This window comes from Trichosurus vulpecula, chromosome 6 (genome assembly GCF_011100635.1).
Source record: "Trichosurus vulpecula isolate mTriVul1 chromosome 6, mTriVul1.pri, whole genome shotgun sequence".
Classification (NCBI taxonomy): Eukaryota; Metazoa; Chordata; class Mammalia; order Diprotodontia; family Phalangeridae; genus Trichosurus; species Trichosurus vulpecula.
The window spans coordinates 258,450,035-258,457,067 of NC_050578.1; the positions used below are offsets into that span (position 1 = coordinate 258,450,035).

The window sequence follows — 7,033 nt, forward strand, 5'->3', positions numbered from 1 at the left end:
CACCTAGTAGAACTAAGGCTCTGCTGACATAGCCTTCCAATACACAGGATGAGGATATTCAGGCTAAAATGAGCAATGAAGAACACTTTTTGGTGGACACAGCCGTGGGAGTCAAGAGATGATAGTGTTCACTGCACTTAGAAGAAGGACATGGTCAAGTCTACATTAACCAGACATGTGACAGCCTCAGTCTCCTCATCTATAAAATGGTTATTGATGATAATGTGCACACTGACTACTCCACAAGTCTGAAGTGAGGGAAATGCTTCAAAAACTATAAAGCGTTGGGTCACCAGAAGCTATGCTAGTAGGACACAAGCCGCCAAGCTGGAGACGTTTCAAGTACGTCAAATCTCATAACCAGGCCTGTTGCGTTGCCCAAACTGTAGTCACCTAGTTTCGGACAGCTTCACCACCAGGTGGACTGCCTGGCGATATAAGTCTCAAGCTAAGTACTACATGAAGACCACCTACTGAATTCTCGCGGAATTGTGAAATGTATCTGTCAAGAAAGTACTGATAAAATCATATATCCCTAAAGTATTAAAGAATGATACTCTTAAAAGTCATGATGGAAGAGGTTACGTTAGAAACCAAAAACTGATTCACAAGTGGCGATCCAAAGAAGACAGAAAGCAGGAGGTAACTAGTTGTTTCCAGATCCCAGTTCAAAACCAGAGGTACAGACCGTACTGAGACTGAAAGATAACAGAGGTGATGTACAGTGATTTGGGAGGTGATGAGAGAAGGGGAAAGGTTTTAGCTTGAAGTTCCGTACCTAGCCAAGTCTCCCCAGGTTCCCCTTGGTCAAATAAAGACCTAAGAGTCCTGGGCAGTAAGTAGTAAGTGATCTATTCCACACCATATAGTAAAAAGGTTCACAATTAGTTAGACAGGTCCATTCCCATTACCCCAACTGGGAAGAGAGTCAGAAGGATGGCAGTCCAAATTACTTTGGAGAACTTTTGCTTGTTAGACTAGAATACTCTTCAAAATAAGTGGCCTTTCTCCCATGGCTTGGAAATTTGGGGAGGGGGTGGCATACTATGCCCAGCTTTTTGATATATGATTTGGTTTGTATTTCCAGTTGAAGGATCCATACTGGCTGCTAGAGTATGAAGCTTTCTTACACCAAAAAAGGGAACTGACCACAAAGAGTTTAGTAAAAGATTTCAGTGCTACCACACTGAAAAAGTACAACACAAGAGACAATACTCAAGACAAAGAAAAAAAGATCTACTGTAATTGCAAACACTATAGAGGGTGCAAACACTGCTAGGGTCCTTAAAAATGAATAAAACACAGTTAGTGTCCTCAAAGAACATACAATCTAAAAATGGAGGTAAATGTACAAATAAACACAAAATAAAGCCAAATGTACTTGAAGTGCATTTGTTTGACATGTTTTTAAAGCAACAGTATGGAACCAAATGGACAGGTAGGTGGCACAGTGGATAGAGCACTGGGCCTGGAGTCAGGAAGACCTGAGTTCAAATTTGACCTCAGACACTTATTAGCTGGGCAACTATGGCCAAGTCATTTAACCCTATTTGCCTCAGTTTTCTCATCTGTAAAATGAGCTGGAGAAAGAAATGAAAAACCACCCTGGTATCTTTGCCAAGAAAACCTCAAATGGGGTCGTGAAGAGTCAGCTGGATACAACTGAAACAACTACAACAAAATGGAACCACATTTTTTATACCTTTCTCTTTTTCTTTTATGTGTAAGAATCACTCATGCAAAGGAATAATAGTTTGTTTCTTTTGTATGTCTCTCCTCCCTCCACCCCACACAAACCACCTCAGTGAATTGTTCATAATACAAAGGTACCCAGTTACATGGGGCTGGGGGGACTACACAGATACATAATTTTATCACTTATGACTTCATCAATGTTGGGAACTCCTTGTTGTAGAAAACTTCCCTCCCCTGGCAGTGATAGCAACTCCTCTGTAAACTCGAGGGTATTTGCCTAAGGTACTGAGAGATTTAGCAACTTAGATCACAGATTCAGAACTGGAAAGGCCTCTAAAGGCCATAAGTCCCAGAGGAGTGAAGTGCCTTCCTTGTGCCTAAAGTCACATGGGTTAAAAAAAAGGGCCATGTTTTGAATCCAGGGTCTGTCCCATGCTGTTAGGCAAAGACCCATCCATGCTCACACAGAGATAGTACATGTCAGAGGCAGGACCTGAACTGGAGTCTTCCCCAATGCAAGCCAGGCCTTCTCTGCCCCATGTCCACTCCCACTGACACACATGTAACTAGTAACTTCCACTGCCAGAACAAGAATGACCAAATTGTTGATATTCGAAGACTTCAACATTTACTACTGTCCACAATTCAAAGTTTATAATCCAAGTCCCAGATGGGACAACACCACATGTTCTAAACACAATTATAGAAAGCTTTAGTCTGGGACTGACAGAGGATGAACGGATTCCCCTCCCAAAAGTCTGTACAAGAATCATCTCAGTGGTAGGTGTACACCCTAGTTTTAGCAGAGAATCAAAATAAAGTCCACGGAGGTCTCTGCTCTTCACAGACTTATTACAAAATCCACCAGGCAACAAGCATTTATGAAGCATCAACTACTTGCCAGGCACTGTGGGATTCCAAGACAGAGGTGAAACAGTCCTTGCCCTGAAGGAACAAGCCACAAGAACATACATAAGTATATACATAATCAACACAGGTGGCTATGAGGTGGAGGAGAGGATAAGGAAAGATTTCACTGAACTGACACTTCAAAGAAACCAGGGATTTCTAGAGCTGGAGATAAAGAAGAAGGCCATTCTGGATATAGGACACCACTAGTGCAGAGGCACAAAGACAGGAACTGGAACATGGTCACAAGTACAAATAAGTCAGTAAGGCTGGAAAGAAGAGTTCAGGGAAGGCAGTGATATGTATTCCCTCCTTCCCTGGGAGTAATACTGGAAGACCAGAAAGGCAGGAAAGGATCAGATTGTGAAGAGTTTTAAATGCCAGAGCTTACATCCGATTCTGCAAACAATAGGGAGCCCCTGAAATGGGGGGTGGGAGTGGGGATGATAGTGAAAATCTTTACTTTCTGAAAATTATTTTGGTGGCTGTATGGAGGATGAAGCAGAAACTTGCAGAAGGGAGACGAAACAAAAAGCTATTGCAGTAGTCCAGGCTGGAGGTGATGAGGCTTAAATTGAATGGTAACTGTGAGTAGAGAGAAGGGGACAAATGTGAAAGATGTAGAGATCAAAGTGACAATATTTGACAACTGATTGGACACATGGGACAAGTGAGAATGCAGAGTCCAGGATGACACCAGGATGGAGAACCTGGGTGACCAGAAGGATGGAACAGACTTTAAGGTTCAGAAGAGGGGAAAGTCTGGGGGTGAAATGAGATGAGTTCTGTTTTGAACAAATAAAGTTTCAGATGTCTCCAGGACAGCCAATTTGAGATGAATGGTGGTGACACAAGGCTGGAGCATCAGAAAGAGCCTAGAAATGGATCTATAGATCTGGGAATCATATGCATAGAGATCATAATTGAACCCATGGAAGTCCATGAGATTAGCAAGTGAGAAGGTATAAAGAGAAAAGAGAAGTGGGCCTAGAACAGAGATTTGGGGTACACTCACAGATAGAGGTGACATAGATAATGAATCCACAAGGGGTTAGAGCAGAAGGGTCAAGTCGGTAGGCAAACCAAGAGATAACAGTGCTCTGAAAACCCAAACAGGTGAGGGTATCGAGGAGAAGTGGTCAACAGTGTCAAAGTGTGCAGAGAGGTCAAGCAGAGTGAGGATAAAAAAGGTCATTAGATTTGGCAATTAAAAGATCATTTGACTAGATGACCTCTAGGGTACCTTCCAGCTCTAAGGCTGTGATCCTAAGACTCAGAAGTGATATGACAGTCATCTTTCAGTACCTGAAGGGCAGTCAAGAAAAAGGCATTAGATTTGTTCTGCTTGTCCCCAAAAGGCAGAACTAGGAACAATGGGCAGTAATTACAGAGAAAAAAGTAGGTTCAATTTAACAACTAAACAACCACAAAGTTATTCAAAACAGAATGGGCTGCCTGGAGTTCCTCAAGTCAAGCCCAGATGACCACTTGTACTGGAATGGATACGATTATCTGATTTCCTGTGACTCTTCACAAGCCCTGTAATGGCACAACCTGGCCACTGCTCTTGATGGAATGCAAATTTTGTAAGGGCAGTGACAGTCCCACTTTGTATGTGTATTCCTAATGCCTAGCATGAAAAATGCTTCTTGATGGAGCAGCAAGACACAAAAGAAATTCTTGTTCAAGTTTGTGATTTGGTGGCTGGACTATGTGGTCTCAAAGTTCTCTTCCAACTCTGAGATTCTATGCTTTTGTGAAAGCAATTAACTTGGGCTGAATGATAAAGTCAAAAACAGACTTCGGGGTGGAGGGCTAAGAAGAGACTTCAAGGGTGACAAAGGAAGGAGCTTGGCTGAAGAATGGAATGGTGGGAGCTTGTGAAGTTTTTAAGAGTGGGGGAGACTTGAGCATGTTTGCAGGGAGCAGAAGAGGGAACGAAGATTAGAGAGAAGAGATGATAATGCGAGCACTCTGATGGAGGAAGGTGGGGTGTCCAAGTGAAGGGCAGGGCCTTGGGTAAGGAAGAGGGCTATCACTTCATCGATGAATGGAGTAAAGGATGAAATAGTAAGAGGTGAAGAGAAAAGGGAGTTCTTAACAATAGCCTAAAATCTTTCTTTTTTCAGGGGAGTATGGAGGGAGGAGTGATACTATAGGCTTGTGGAGAGAAGCTTTGGCACATCCTGTTTGCAGTGATACTGAATTAGGGAAAAACGCAGGCATTGCCCTGCTGCAGTGAGGGTACAACCGAGATTAGGTAACATAAATTTGTAGCGGACCAGGTCATCGAGGTTGTAAGAGTCCCTCTATTTCTGTTCAGCAGCATGGAATAAGAAATGAAAGAGGCAGAGCGCCAGGGCTGAGTTTTGGCAAGTCACAAGCTACAACAGGACAATGGATCAAGGAAATAAAAAAATATTGAAAAGAACAGAGTTGAAATGGCTCAGGGGGTTGAAGTGAGGAAGGGAGGACATATGTAGGCAAAATACTGTCAAACTACAATGGGGTAGAAAAACTATAGGTCATGGTGAAGAGGAATGATCAGTCAGTGTGAAGAAAGGCTCAGGAAAAGATAGGATAGGAGAATGTGATGGGATAAAAGAATTTCAGTTAGTGATCATGGAATGGGACACTTGTGGGTGATGGAAAGATAAAGGGTGTGGCCATCTGGGCATATAGCTTAAGTCTAATAATAGGTGAAGAGAACTTGGTAGATTGAGGAATTTGTAGAATAGGGTAACTGAAGGTACATACACATTGAAGTCCCTTTGTGTGAGGGCAGGAGTGGGGCACGGGGGCATCACATTTTAATGTTTCACCAAAGAACTCAGGTTCAGTTATGATTGATGGAAAAAGTTACAAGATGGGTATAAGTGTCAACGGCAGGTCCCCAAATTAAGGGTCAATTTTTTAAAAAAAGGAATATTTTAAACGATCACAGAAATAAAAGAAGAATCATTGGGGTTAGGGGCGGGGTGTCGAATTTGATACCTTCAAGAAAAGCAAGTCGGAGCGAAGCATAAATCTGGGGCAAGTTCTGTACAAACACTTTCCACTCCCCGGGCGCAAACACCCTCTACTGCTAGTGAACTGAAAACTCCTTGTTTAAGATGGAGCATCGCTGTCTACTAGAGAGCTGTAATTTTCCACCTAGAAACCAGTAACCTCCTTTCCCGAAACAAAAGAGATGCGCTTCCACCTTGGTGACAATGACCACGGATGCCCAACCTTACGCACCATTGTCCAGATGGTCTGGACCGCCCCCCCCTTACCCGCTGAGCCAACACGGCCTGTTCAGCCACTGCCTGAGACCAGCCGAACCCTTGAAGCCCCTGACATCCGGCGGCTTGGCGGCCCCGGCCAGAGAAAGGGGCAGCGGGGACCAGGCGGGGCTGGGCAGAAACCTCCGATCAGGAAGGAGGAGGAAGAAGGCTGGCAGGGCCGCCCACCTGAGCAGACCAAGGACACACACACCTGCTAGCCCGACCCTAAGTCCCGGGGGAATCTAGGCGGCTGCGCCTCCCTCCAGGGAGGGTAAGCTCCCCGTGGGCAGGGGAGATCTCCTGGGTATCTTTGTTCCCCCAAGGCCGAGCCCAGTGCCGGCATACAGCAGGAGCTCAATAGATGCTCCCCGGCGGAAGCTGGCTGAGCCCTTCCTACGGGCCATGATGGGGCACCGGTCCTTTAACTCCCCGCTCCCAAGGGGCAGGGCCGAGGCCGGGCCGGACAGCGCCCCCTCCTCGGCCGCGCGCCGGCGGGTGCCCGCCACCCCGCGGCCCGCGCCCCTCTCGGTCACGGGCGCGCGCGCCACCCCGCGCCGCCATCCCTCCCCCCTCCCGCCCAGCGGCCTCCGCCCCACCCGTGCCCGGCCCGGCCCGGCCCCGGCCCCAGCCCCCGCCCTGACCCGGCCGCGCCGCCTCAGCCTGGGCCTGGGCCTGGGCCCGGCTCGAGCGCCCGCGCGCCCGGGCTCTCCCGCCCATCCCCCGCGCAGCGCCCCAGCGGGACGGCCCCGGGGATGGGGGAGGCCTCCACAGCTCGCTCGCTCGCTCACCTCCGGCGGCGCCAGAACCGACAGGGCCTTCTTCCACACCGTTTGAAACTGCTCAGGCCACCGCACCCCGCAGTGTCCTTATTGCCTATTGGCTCCCGGAGGGCCGCCCACCGCGCTCCCATTGGCCGGTTTGAAAGGGCTCCCGGCACGCGCCCACCGCGATCTTAAAGGGGCCGCAGGGGCCAAGCCCTCCTCCGCCCCCCGTCCCGGTGCCGAGTTGCCCGCCAACCACTCCACTAGCTGGGGCTCTGGCCAGAAACGTCCACATCCCCCCTCACCTCCACCCACTTCAGATGAGAAGCCCGGTGAGGGCCGGGGCTGCTTTCTGCCTTCCTTGGTATCCGCAGCGCGCAGCAGGGCGCCGGGCTTCAACAA

General features: G+C 47.7%; 1 protein-coding gene across 1 annotated transcript in view; it reads right to left on the minus strand.

Moving 5' to 3' along the window:
• The window catches only part of CKAP5 (cytoskeleton associated protein 5), an 88,191-nt gene extending 81,459 nt beyond the window's left edge, over positions 1-6,732 (minus strand). The window contains exon 1 of the mRNA XM_036762593.1: positions 6,659-6,732. The gene's annotated coding sequence lies outside the window, so the exon portion shown is untranslated. The remainder of the gene's footprint in view (positions 1-6,658) is intronic.
• Positions 6,733-7,033: the final 301 nt, after the last annotated feature.